Source organism: Bos grunniens, chromosome 13, assembly GCF_055505025.1.
Source record: "Bos grunniens cultivar Pamir isolate PY7600 chromosome 13, Bosgru_T2T1.0, whole genome shotgun sequence".
NCBI lineage: Eukaryota > Metazoa > Chordata > Mammalia > Artiodactyla > Bovidae > Bos > Bos grunniens.
The window spans coordinates 70,731,098-70,745,245 of record NC_141177.1 but is presented as its reverse complement, the minus strand read 5'-3'; the positions used below and the strand labels follow the sequence as shown (position 1 = coordinate 70,745,245).

Genomic DNA, 14,148 nt, shown 5'->3' with positions numbered 1-14,148 from the left:
TCCAAAATTTAGAAGGAACGCCTATAATTCAGGAGCAAAACAAAAACTAATAACTGGATTAAAACATGGGCTAAAGAGTTGAATAGACATTTTTCCAAAGAAGACATAGAACAAATGGTCAACAGGTACATGAAGAGATGCTCACCAGAACTAAACACCAGAGAAATGCAAATCAGAAAATGAGATATCACCTCACACTTCTTTTTTTTTTTTTTGTCTTATGTATTTTATTTTATCTTATTTTTTTTTTAAGATTTTTTAAAATTAATTTTATTTTATTTTTAAACCTTACATAATTGTATTAGTTTTGCCAAATATCAAAATGAATCCACCACAGGTATACATGTGTTCCCCATCCTGGACCCTCCTCCCTCCTCCCTCCCCATACCATCCCTCTGGGTCGTCCCAGTGCACCAGCCCCAAGCATCCAGCATCGTGCATTGAACCTGGACTGGCATCTCGTTTCATACATGACATTTCACATGTTTCAATGACATTCTCCCAAATCTTCCCACCCTCTCCCTTTCCCACAGAGTCCATAAGACTGTTCTATACATCAGTGTCTCTTTTGCTGTCTCGTATACAGGGTTATCGTTACCATCTTTCTAAATTCCATATATATGCGTTAGTATACTGTATTGGTGTTTGTCCTTCTGGCTTACTTCACTCTGTATAATAGGCTCCAGTTTCATCCACCTCATTAGAACTGATTCAAATGTATTCTTTTTAATGGCTGAGTAATACTCCATTGTGTATATGTACCACAGCTTTCTTATCCATTCATCTGCTGATGGACATCTAGGTTGCTTCCATGTCCTGGCTATTATAAACAGTGCTGCAATGAACATTGGGGTACACGTGTCTCTTTCCCTTCTGGTTTCCTCAGTGTGTATGCCCAGCAGTGGGATTGCTGGATCATAAGGCAGTTCTATTTCCAGTTTTTTAAGGAATCTCCACACTGTTCTCCATAGTGGCTGTACTAGTTTGCATTCCCACCAACAGTGTAAGAGGGTTCCCTTTTCTCCACACCCTCTCCAGCATTTATTATTTGTAGACTTTTGGATCGCAGCCATTCTGACTGGTGTGAAATGGTACCTCATCACCTCACACTTCTAAGGAGGCTATTATAAAAAAAAAGATAACAAGTAATGGTAAGGATGTGGAGAAACTGGAATCCTGTACACTATAGCTGGGAATGGAAAAAGGCACTGCTGCTGCTGCTAAGTCACTTCAGCTGTGTCTGACTCTGTGCGACCCCATAGATGGCAGCTGGAAAAAGGCACAGTGTCTATTAAAAATAGGGGTTCCCAAAGAAATTAAAAAGAGAACCACCATGTGATCCAACAAGGTGGTTTCCTGGTGGCTCAGTGGTAAAGAATCTGCCTGCCAATGCAGGAGACATGGGTTCGATCACTGTTTAGGGAAGATCCCCTGGAGAAGGAAATGGTAATATTCTTGCCTGGGAAATCCCACGAACAGATAGACGAGACAGGCAGGCTACAGTTTACGGAGTCACAAATAGTCGGACGTGACTTAACAACAAAACAACAACAGCAACAATGATCCAACAAGCCCACTTCTGGGTAGCCAAAAGGACTGAACCCAGAATTTCAATGAAATATCCATACTCTTACGTTCATGCATGCATGAGTATACATCGCTTCAGTCGTGTCCAACTCTTTGCAACCCTAGGGACTGTAGCCCGCCAGGCTCCTCTGTCCATGGGATTCTCCAGGCAAGAATACTGGAGTGGGTTGCCACGCCCTTTTCCAGGGGATCTTCCACCCCCGGGATTGAATCCATGTCTCTTACACCTCCTACACTGGTAGGCATGTTCCGTACCACAAGGGCCACGTTCACTGCAGCATTACTCACAGCAGCCAAGATGTGGAAACAGCCTGCTGCCGCTGCCGCCAAGTCGCTTCAGTCATGTCCGACTCTGTGCCACCCCATAGACGGCAGCCCACCAGGCTCCCTCGTCCCTGGGATTCTCCAGGCAAGAACACTGGAGTGGGTTGCCACTTCCTTCTCCAATGCATGAAAGTGAAAAGTGAAAGTGAAGATGCTCAGTCGTGTCCGACCCTCAGCGACCCCATGGACTGCAGCCCACCAGGCTCCTCCGTCCATGGGATTCCCCAGGCAAGAGTAATGGAGTGGGGTGCCACTGCCTTCTCCGGGAACAACCTAATGTCCATTAATGGATGAATGGCGAAAGAAAATGTGCACACACACACACACACACCCCTACACAATGGAATATTATTCAGCCTAAAAAGAGTCCTGCAATACGTGGTAATATGGATGAACCTTGAGGATCTTATGAAGTAAAATAAGCCAGTCACAGAAGGACAAGTCCTGTGTGACTGCACTTATAGATAGAAATGTCTAAAATAGTCAGACTCACGGAAGGAGAGAGCAGAACGGTGGTTGTCAGGGACTCAGGAGGATGAAGTGGCGAGTTGCTCATGTAGTTTCAGTCATGCAAGATGAACACCTAGAATTCTAAAGATCTGCTGTGCAACACAGCGCCTATAGTTATCAATACTGCACATCCACTTAAAAATCTGTTCAGTGTAACCTGGACTGCTCCACTGCTTTATCGTTCTTTGACATTTAAAGCTATTACAATTCTTCTCGCTCTTTCCTTGTATTCTTCTCCCTTTCCTCTGTTTTTAGCAACTTATCAAAAAAAAGTCAGATGTCTCTTTGTTGAATTATGAACCCAGGGTCCTGGTTTGCTGAGTGCCTTCTTATTTATCACCTTTAGCTTTGCCTCTACAAGTGATTTCCATGTTCTCCCTAAAAATACTGCCCTTTCACTTTCTCAAAACAACCATGCCATTGAAAAATAATCTCTTTTTATCAAAAAGGGACCAAAACATTGTTACTAAAATCTCTGCCATTACAGAATTTTTCTCTTCCTGTTTATTATTATTAATCCTCCACCGTCTCTCCCCCTACCCCTGACCCCCACCATTTCAGTAGTTTTACCAAATATGTTCTGATGTAGTTGTGCTTCTCCAGGAATCACAAAGTCTGAATTGCTCTTTAGCTGAGAACTTGGCAAATTGCAGAGCTACAATCCCACCTGATTTCTATGATAATTGTTATTTACTATCATCGAAGATTATTTAAGCAATTCCCGTGACTCTCCCCTAAAGCGCCTTCTTGGATTTACAATTTGCAGTTTGCTGATCAGTGACTCTCTGGGCTTCATCTTATTTGGAAGATGCCTGCCCAGAGCCAAGAGAAGAGAATCACCGCAGCAAAACACGGGTGCGGAGGCAGGACCCCAAGTATGCTCTGTCTCGTCTTTCCTTGCTCACAGGCAGCTGTGTTTCAGCCATTTTTTTTTTCCTCCTGGAAAATGGTGGCCAAACCTCAGGCCAGAAAGTGGACGGGAAAATTTCTAAGGCAGAGAACTGGCTAGAACGTGCAAGACAGTTTCTAGGTTTGGAAAACAAGAAGCCTGGACTCCTGGATATGGGCTGCACGGTAATCAGGAGCTGTGTCCTGCCAAGGAGCCAAAATTGTTTTCTTCCTGACTTCTCAAAAGGCGTGAAATATGCTTACATAAGGCTCTCTTTGCTCATGAATTTGCTCTCTGTTAATTTTCCTCATATGCATCAGCAATACTGACATTGTTTGGACACTGGGTTTTTAATACTGCCCCTTTCTCTTTTCATAAGTCTTTTTCTCCTCCTTTCAGCATCCAGGCTTAGGGCAACAGCCTCCAGCATCAGTTCAGTTCAGTTCAGTCACTCCGTCGTGTCCGACACTTTGCGACCCCGTGGACTGCAGCATGCCAGGCTTCCGTGTCCATCACCAACCCCCGAAGGGTACTCAAACTCATGTCCACTTAGTTGGTGACGCCATCCAACCATCTCATCCTCTGTCATCCCCTTCTCCCGCCCTCAATCTTCCCCAGCGTCAGGGTCTTTTCTAATGAGTCTGCTCTTCATATCAGGTGGCCAAAGTATTGGAGCTTCGGCTTCAACATCAGTCCTTCAAATGAACACTCAGGACTGATCTCCTTTAGGATGGACTGGTTGGATCTCCTTGCAGTCCAAGGGACTCTCAAGAGTCTTCTCCAAAACCACAGTTCAAAAGCATCAGTTCTTCAGCGCTCAGCTTTCTTCATACTCCAACTCTCACATCCCTACATGACCACTGGAAAAACCATATCTTTGACCAGACGGACCTTTATTGGGCAAGTAATGACTCCGCTTTTTGATATGCTATCTAGGTTGGTCATAACTTTCCTTCCAAGGAGTAACTGTCTTTTAATTTCATGGCTGCAGTCACCATCTGCAGTGATTTTGGAGCCCCCCAAAATAGTCTCTCACTGTTTCCACTGTTTCCCCATCTATTTGCCATGAAGTGATGGGACCAGATGCCATGATCTTAGTTTTCTGAATGTTGAGTTTTAAGCCAATTTTTTCCCTCTCCTCTTTCACTTTCATCAAGAGACTCTTTAGTTCTTCTTCACTTTCTGCCATAAAGGTGGTGTCATCTGCATATCTGAGGTTATTGATATTTCTCCCAGCAATCTTGCTTCCAGCTCGGGCTTCATCCAACCCAGCATTTCTCATGATGTACTCTGCATATAAGTTAAATAAGCAGGGTGACAATATACAACCTTGACATACTCCTTTCCCGATTTGGAACCAGTATGTTGTTCCATGTCCAGTTCTAACTGTTGCTTCTTGACCTGCATACAGATTTCTCAAGAGGCAGGTCAGGTGGTCTGGTATTCTCATCTCTAAGAATTTTGCACAGTTGGTTGTGCTCCACACAGTCAAAGGCTTTGGCATACTCAAGAAAGCAGAGATAGATGTTTTTCTGGAACTCTCTTGCTTTTTTGATGATCCAACGGATGTTGGCAATCTGATCTCTGGTTCCTCTGGCTTTTCTAAATCCAGCTTGAACATCTGGAAGTTCATGGTTCGTGTACTGTTGAAGCCTGGCTTGGAGAATTTTAAGCATTACTTTACTAGCATGTGAGATAAGTGCAATTGTGCAGTAGTTTGTAGTTTGAGCATTCTTTGGCATTGCCCTTCTTTGGGATTGGAATGAAAACTGACCTTTTCCAGTCCTGTGGCCACTGCTGAGTTTTCCAAATGTGCTGGCATAAAGCCTCCAGCATCAATGGTGGCTTTTGAACCTTGCCGATTTCTCCCGGCTCCCTCTTCCTAGGCAATTGCTAGATAGGCCTCTAGTCTTCCCATTCACAAGCCACTATAGTATTTGCCGTAGCTTTTATTGCATTCTTGGCATATAGGACACAACTTTTGAGCTCAAATTCAATCATTTTGGATGCTGATTATACTGTACTGCCAGTCATCCATCACATTTATGTCTTAAAAATATACAAACCACCTCAGAGATCCATAAAGAAAATTATCAGGAATGCTTCAGTGCTTGCCTTCCTAATTTGCCACCACTTGAGGTCATTGATAAAAAAACATAAATATAAACAAAAAAATCTTGAGCTAGACTACTTTTTTAACACAACTTTCTAAAAAGAAGCCAATTTTGTCTGCTTGCCATTTGATCAATACTCCCACAAGACCTACATTATCAGAACTGCAAGAAGGTGGTAAAACGGTTAAACTATGACAGAGACTGACTTTGCAAAGCATTAGGATCCTGCTGGATATCCATTTTTTGAATAACTCAAAAACAATGGGGTCAAACTGAAAGCCTGGAAATGTTTCAAGAGCTGTTCTTTTGTTTTGATTTTTGAGCCATATAATTTCAAGAGGAGTCAAGTATGGTGATTTCATAGGAACATTTTCTATAAATCTCTTTTCAACCTCAAAAAAGTCTCATTTAATGTTAACTACGTTTCTTTGGGGAAAAAAATCTGGAACAAAAACTGCTTATACCTTCTTGGGTACATCTACTTCCATGTAATAGCAAAATAGCAGCTGGCATTTATTGAGCATTTACTGCATAGGCACTGGGTTTAACTCTTTGTAGGCAAGATATTTATTCCTACAGCACTTCCAGGAGACGTGGAGCTACTGATACCTCAGTTTTACAGAGGAAGACTCTGAGCCCTGATGAGTCAGATACCACATTCAGGATCATATAGCTATGAGGCAGTGGGTGCAGTTCAAAGTGAACCCAGTCTAATTCCAGGCCACAGGACAGTGAACCATCAAGTAGGCAACGAGGTACCTGAATAAACTGAACAAATAAGAGTACACAGTTCTTCCATTTCCCTTTTTAAAACTGCACAATTCCTCCCCCTCTATAATTTCAGAAGAGGATGACATTCAGAATAAGGCTTTCTTTCCATTTTTGTGCTTCGGAGTATCCAAATTGACTCCCTCCTAATCTTTAAAATGTCTACATTTCACACCAGGAAAGACAGTCAGAGAAGGGAACGTTTTATTCCCAAGTGACATTCTGGGTTTAAATATCCTTTGCAACAGTTTTGTTTTGAAAGATTTCAGTGGTTACATATGAACCAGCCAGATGTCAATGATGAGTCTACCATGTACAATATTCCCCAGAGACTAAAATAGTCCTTGCCGATGAGAGTATTTGGAAATACCACACACGCCATTGGACCTGTCGCATCCCTAAGTGTCCGTGTCAGCACGTTTGAAACAACAGATGTTCTAGGCTCTCACTGTTCCTTTTGAATAACAAAATGACTTGTGAAGAGCTTCCCCTCACAGCAGTTTCCAGAAGAATCGGCTCATCTCAACTTCCAAAAGGAGGACCAGACACGGTGCGGGGCTCTGGACTCCGCCTGCGGCTCCAGGCAGGTTTCTGCAGGCATTTGCCTAGGATGCTGTCAAGAGTTGGTCCCAGTCAGGCAGTGCTCCTGACAGAAGGGGATTAACCAGGGGGAACTTCCTAGGGGCAGGAATACCGCTCCGAGACACAGACAGGTAGGTGGGATCTGTGCTCAAAAATAACTCAGTGATGGGAACAGCAGAAAGCACAATGGCCGAGCAGAAAAGACGGAAGGACAGTTTCCTAGAAAATGCACAGCAAGTGATAAAAATTGACACGTACACGGCAGGGGTCCAGAATGAGACCCAGGGTTGCATTTTGAATTCCCTCAAGGAAGGAGAGGGGACATTTCTCAAAGCCAGATCCTACAAGACAAGGGAAGATGACATTCAGCATAAATGAACGTGGAACTGTGGTCTGAATTGCAAGGTCAGCCATCGTGCTGATGATCACCAGTTCCTTGTGTCTACAAGTGCTCTGCAGTTTCCAAAGCCTCACTAAGGGCACTGTGCCATGTGATTGGTTAGAAACTTGGGACTAGAAAGTGGTTCAGGTCTTGAATCCTGAAAAGGGAATAGAAGAAAAAGGCAACAAAATGAAAGGTGATTTCAAGTCCTCCTCCCCAAAACTAAAGGCATGGGAAAGGAAAGGGTAAAACAGCTTAAAGTAAAAAGAATCCCCAAGCCTGACCAGAGACAAGACATCATGAAGATAAATGCAGACACAAGTTACTCTGTCTGCCGCATCGTCTCACAATGCTGAGAAGCGTCAGATAGTTCTAATTTTTCTCAGGCAGAAGACCCACATTCTAGACTTGGCCTAATCAGTGAGCAACTAGGAGCCTTTGGACATGTTATTTACCACCAGGAGCCAATGATTCCTTATCTACAAAACAGGAGTATGGGATCTGCTTTCCACCACATACTCAAATGCATGTAAGGTATTGCTTGGCATTTAGGAAGCGTGCAAAAATGTTAGCTTACAATGACATCATATTCCTTTCAGGCAATCACCTATGAATGTTATTCCACACAACAAATTCATGTCCAAGATCTCCACGAGTTAGATGTCCTAACTCTACGGTGAAAAAAAAAAAAAAAATTGAACGCTCAGTTTGTGGACCTGTCATTAGAGAAAAAGTCTTCAAACTTCTGATCCCTGGATCTTTTCACTGGGGAAAATAAATCACTTGAGCCATGCGTTCCATGTCACACAGTCAGAAAGGAGGCGAGAGACACCATTGTGCTTTATTACCTGTGAAAACTAAAAACTTCTGGCTTTCTTCCACCGTCTATCCACTGTTGCTAACAAGTGACTATTACTCATTTTCAGATAAATATGTAAACAGAGTTCTGCCAATAAGGAAAGATAAATCTTTGAGTCACAGCACGGTAAAATCACTGCTTTACCTTTATGGTAAAAACAGAAGTTTGACTCCACATAATGATCTGGAAACTAATTTCGGTTTTGGTTTATGAACACTTGACTAGGCAGGTCACGCTGTTCATTTACACTCAACTTAGTTATAGTTGAGAGGTGGGACCCGGGAAAAGAGCAATTCAGCAAGCATTTCTTCTCCTTTCACCAATAGGAAATTGCTATATATAATCACATAGCCAGAGGGCAGAGCTTAGTACCTAAGCTTCAGGTTTGCTTTGCCTAGGCTGCTTTAAGCCTCAAGTTCAAATCCCAGCAGAGACCATATGACTCTGCATCTCGAGTTTGATCAATTACATTTCATAGATTTCTTATTATGTGAGAGACTCAAATAGGGCTTTATAACCCAAATCCGGTTTATCTTAGGGAGACTCTAAACATCTTGGACTTTTTATTTATCTAAGTATTGAATTTCAGGCTTACTCTCTCTAACACCTTCCCAGCACTTAGGAAATTACGTGAAAACTTTTAATGAAGATGAGAATGTTTCAGTGGAGTCATGAGTTATAATATTTATATAAGTGATCTGCCAGTACTGGTAAAGGAAGGGGTGCAGAAGAAATGCAGTCAGGGAAAATAAAGATGAATTCAACATACGAAGTGAGAGTAAGCACCATTTAGTAGTATGCTGTTATTTACCATAGTGAATGACTGCTATGTGCATGACACTTAATGTGAGTGATCTCATTTAAGCCTCATGGCTCCTCTAGAAGGTATTTTTATCCCCAGTTGACAGAGAATTCTCAATGCCCTGTGCAAAGTCACATGAGCTGAAATAGGAGAGCTGGAATTTAGATACAGGTGTGTCTGATTCCAAGCCCATGATGTTCCATTTATCTAGCCTGCCATAGAATCACTATATGCCTCATTAGAAAATAAGAATGACATGCATGAAAGGGATCAGAAATGGAGCTGAAAAGCGAAAGCCCAAATCAGGAAGGCAGCCAGATCCGGGGACTCAAGAAGAAAACTTGGGTCAAACTGTCCTCATTTTATATCAAGATTGTCCTTAAAGAGCTGGTGGCGGATCTTCCCACTCATGCCGGGCCTCTTCCACATGGTGAGTAGGCAGGCTCACAGGCACGGTCTCCAGAAGAGCCCAGCGTGGGTGGGTGCCAGGGTTTAATACCCTTTCAAAATGTCACAGATAAAGCTCTTCCACCTAGTAGAGTGACACTCTGCTGTGATGCATGGCCTGGGGGGCTGGGGCCTCAGAAGTCATATTTCCATCTGGGAGGATACTCTGTGTCTTCTGCTTTGTCCAGCCAGCTCCCTAGGTTTCTGTATTCTTTGCTCTTGATGAAACATTTCATCCTCTGTTTGACATTCTTGTTGGGAGTTTTGTAGTGCAGACTACACTTTTTGTAGTGTAGGGAGGAAGTCATGGGCAAGATCAGCTCTGCTCCCATGCTTTCCAGCAAAGGGGAATCTCTGGGTGCTATTCACTAATACCATTCACTAATAGCCAGGGACAGAAACAGGGAAAAACTGAAGGGTGGACATGTAAATAATCATATCAGTTGCAGACAAGTTGGGTTTGAATTGCCTTGATTCATCAAGGTGAAGAAACATGCAAATGGAGAAACAGGGTAGAAATTTCGATATGTGGGTCTGAAGTGGATGAGAGGTTCAGAACTGGAGACCTATACTGGCACTCATCAATATGTAGGAGGTACTTAAAGCCACAGAGAGGACAAGCTCTCCAAGGAGAGAACATAAGGAAAGAAAAGCAGTGGGTCCAAGCAGAATGCTAGGAAATACCCAAGCGAGGAGAGGAAGAGAGACAGAATTGAGAGCCACAGAGGCTCCTGGAACCAGAAGAGCACAGCAATGGTGGGTTCAAGGTTGAGGGGCAGCATTTCCCAAACGGTATTCCTGGTATTTTAATAAGATGAGTTTTACAGATTAACACTGGCTTGCTAATTTGCAGTGCAAGTCTTTAAAGATGATAATAGTATGTAAAGCTTTCTAAAATTAACTGACCATGGAACTCATTTTATATAAAACCTATTCATATTCCTCAAGACTAATGTTTCTTGGAGCATATTTTGAGGAAAACTGGGGTGAGTTCCCCCATACAAGGAACTGCCTGTGATATCAGTACCACAGGGAGATCCAGTGTACGAAAACTCGATAAGGGCTACATTTTGACAAACAGCAAGTCATTGATCACCTTTATCAGAGCAATTTTAGTGGAGCAGTAGGACGGGACAAGACAGGATTAACTAATAAATAACATGTGAGGATGTAAAAACCACTGCATGTTGATGACTCTTTCAAGAGACTTGGGTTTCAAAGGAAAAACACCCAGGATAGGACAGTTTCAGGATGCTGGAGCTTTGTACACATTTATAGGCTGGAAGGGAAAACCAAAGAGAGAGAAGCCAAAAACACATGGAGGTGTGAGAACGGGGCACAACGGACAAGCTGGAGCAAGGGACTGAAGATCTGGAAAGAAACCTGACTTAAGATAGATAGATAATATGGGCTGAGGAGTTCCCATAAAAGAAACCATCTCGGAGAAGACACAGGAGGAAGAGCTCGGTACTCCCTGTGAGGACCAGGCAGGACTCCTTGTAAGGGGTAGCCTCTGATTCGGAAGAGGTAGCCTCTTCTTCGAAGAAGCAGAGGGAAAAAAGGCATGCAGGAAACGAAAGCCACACCAAAGACCAGAGTCAGAAGGAAAGGTGTGGAGTCACTGAGGGGCAGAGGGAACCCTGGAAGGACACCTGGGGCTGGGATCCTGGCGCTCTTCATTTGCAGCTCAGTCTCCTATTGGATGTCACTGGTTCCACGGCATGGGGTGGCTCATTGAATGCAGGATCCTTAACGACTACCCTCTCCATCCGTCTGTTCATCTGTAAGTCGGGGCCCTGTTTTATTACTTGATTCCCAAGCTCTAAAGAGACACACCTCAAGTTTTCTATGAAAAAGAAAAGGAGAGTAAAGAAACACATAGCTGACTTGGTGAACTGAAGAGAATAAGTAGACAAAACCAACTAAAACCTCGGGAGTGAAAAAGCCGCGCGTGGTGCACTTTGCTAATGCAGAGCTAGGAGCTGAATCAAATGACCGATGCAGGAACAGAATCTGGAGAGGGAAGAGTCACAGACCAAACAGGATGACGGCTTCCACCCTGTTGGAACGATATCTTTTTTCTAAATGAGAAAGTGGGTGCGTTCTTGATGATTACTGTTTACCACCTACAAGTATGGAATGATCAGTATTTTGGGTCACAGTTTGAAAAACAATGATTTTAAGAGGCTTTCTTGTCTGTGCAGTTTGAACCAAGGACTTGCTAGTTAGCTCCTGTTTTTAGAGAAGACATGAATACTGAGGTTTGGATGTATTCAGAAGACATTTCAGCAAAACATTTCTGTTCTCAGCAGATGGCATAAACAGAACCTTCTCAGCTGTTTTCTTCTAAACATTACATTTCAATCCTTTAGCTAAAGTCATATTAAAAATAATAGCAGAAATGGAAACTATGTTGCTTTAATCAGAAGCCTGCCTCACTCAGTTGCTTGATGAAATTTCATTGTTAGTCTCTGTTAGCAGCTGGGGAAACTTGTTTCCCACCCCAAACAAGTATTTAAACAATAATTATTAATTAGGTGGCAAATTGGTAATCTATGACATGAGCATTGACCAACACCCTATTGAAAACAGGACCATTAAATGTGTGTATCTTTCATTGGAAGGACAGGGTGGCAGAGGATGAGATCATAGACTCATAGACTCATAGCATCATAGACTATGCTATGACATCATAACATCATAGACTCAATGGACATGAATCTGAGCAATCTCCGGGAGATAGTGATGGACAAGGAAACCTGGTGTGCTGCAGCCCATAGGGTTGCAAAGAGTTGGACATGACTGAGCAACTGAACAACAACAACAAAAGATAAACATCTCCATTTATGTGGGAAAATCTTACATAAATAGACCTCAAGTAACTACATATTACTTCAGATGTACAACTGAAGGGAATGCATTTCTACTTGATATATGTTCTGAGGCAAAGAACTACAGAGAGCATCTTTCCTTTCTGGGTAGAGTGAAGGAAAGAGTGTGCCTATAAGTGAATGTGTGAGTGAGAGAGAGACAGACAGAAAGACACAGCATGGAATACTGCGGGGGTTTCAGTATGTGAGGCAAAATAGGAATGTCGGTAGTTTGTTCCTTATTATTACAAAAACCAAGGGCATAGACTGGTTCATCTACAGGCCATGATTTTGCTCATCTTTATTTTTTTTTTTCTTTTTTAAAAATTTGGTGTACACCATTTTAAAAGTCTTTATTGAATTTGTTACAATATTGTTTCTGCTTCACATTTTGATTGTTTGGCCACAAGGCATGTGGGACCTTAGCTCTCCAACCAGGCAGCAAATCCGTAACCCCTGCATTGGAAGGCAAAGTCTTAACCTTACTGGACAGCCTGTGTTGCACATCTTAACAGCTAAATCTCCACTTCACGTAAGATAATGCACCTTCCTGAAACACGGGAAGCCCCTGCAAGTCACGGTTCTTAGAAACACCTCCCTGTTTCTATTCCCTGGAATGCCTACCCCTAGCCTGCAACTTACTGGATTTTGTTTCATGCCTTTCGGGGTTCACCCAAGTCTCACATTTTGAAACTGTCTCTGAATCCCTCTGTCATTGTAATCATAATTTTAGCGGTTCTTCCTCTCAGAAAAAACAAGCTCTTTGTTCATCTCCTTTGTGTATTATTAGAACTGTCTAATGTATTTTCATTCTGAACAAGGACCAAAAAAAAAAAAAAAATTGTCTTTCATTCTTTAAGTCATTATCTTGCTATTAATTTGAACTCCAGTCATTAGAAGTGTATCTCCTTAACTACACAATTAGCAACTTCATCAGTTTCCATAAGGGCCTGACCTTTAATCTATGTATTCTTCACCAAGAAAAGTAATACTGAACAGTCAGCAACTGCCCCACTCTGATGCCTGAATGGCTTTTATCACATTTTAAGCAAAAGCCATGGATAGGTTGTCATTTTGTGACACATTATTTTCAGCCTAAAGGAACAGGGTGTGAAGAGCCCTACAATTAGAATACAATACGCCTGCACCATCACAGGAACTTCTGCATTAGTTAAGCTTTTCAAAAGTCATCTAAAAGAACTCCTGAGCCCCGTGCACCCACACCTCCCACAAACAGCCTCAAAAAGACAAAAGTCATTGGGTTTTGAGAACTGTAAACTCTCATTTATCCAATTCAACATCAGAAATCAGAAAGCAAATTATTTACATAATTTAAAATACAGCATGATACATGTATATTTAACTTTGGGAATATCGCTAGGTGGCAGCTGGTATTCTAAACATCATCGCGCGTTCCAGCCAGTGGAATGGAACACAGATTATTTATAAAATGAAAAATTAGGTGCTCCACATTTAAAGGCCAAGACTTTTTTTCTAGGTCAAAAGAATGAAAATTTTAGCCATCAAAATTAAAAAAAAGAGATGCATTTCCAATTCTTGACTATGAAGTAGCAATTATTCACTTGGTGCTTTTTCCAGCCTCCCCCTCCCCCATCCTCCCCTCTCCCTCTGGCAGCAGGCTACGTGGCATTTTGTTGCCCTTTCATTAAGCACTGAGAGAAAAATGAGGCCAAGGCAGATCATTTTGCTCCTCTTCCCAGCTCTTAAGACCAGTCCGGAGGGACAGACAGGCTGAAACTGTAGGCTTAAAGTAAAATTTTCAGATCATGGCAGATTTTAATAGTCTCTGCTCTCTACTTTCAAAGTATTGAAGATAATGAAGCATTTTTCTTTTCTTTTTTTTTGACTTTAATAACCATTCCCATTGCAAAGCACAACTTTTCATTGACCCAGGACGCTCTGGCTATTGGTATATGTGAAGGAAACACACCGGACAGAAAGCCCAGGAGAGGGGCCACAAGTGACCAAGGGTCCCCAGAGGCCAGGCTCTGAG

General features: G+C 42.4%; 1 protein-coding gene and 1 long non-coding RNA gene across 15 annotated transcripts in view; both read right to left on the bottom strand.

The window, feature by feature from the left end:
* The window catches only part of CELF2 (CUGBP Elav-like family member 2), a 560,158-nt gene that overhangs the window by 363,221 nt on the left and 182,789 nt on the right, over positions 1-14,148 (bottom strand). The window lies entirely within an intron of this gene.
* LOC147361194 (uncharacterized) overlaps positions 1-14,148 on the bottom strand; it is an 80,042-nt gene that overhangs the window by 16,588 nt on the left and 49,306 nt on the right. The window contains exon 2 of the long non-coding RNA XR_015139892.1: positions 1-14,148. This exon is cut by the window's left edge and continues 16,588 nt beyond it; it is cut by the window's right edge and continues 44,432 nt beyond it. This is a non-coding gene — a long non-coding RNA (uncharacterized LOC147361194).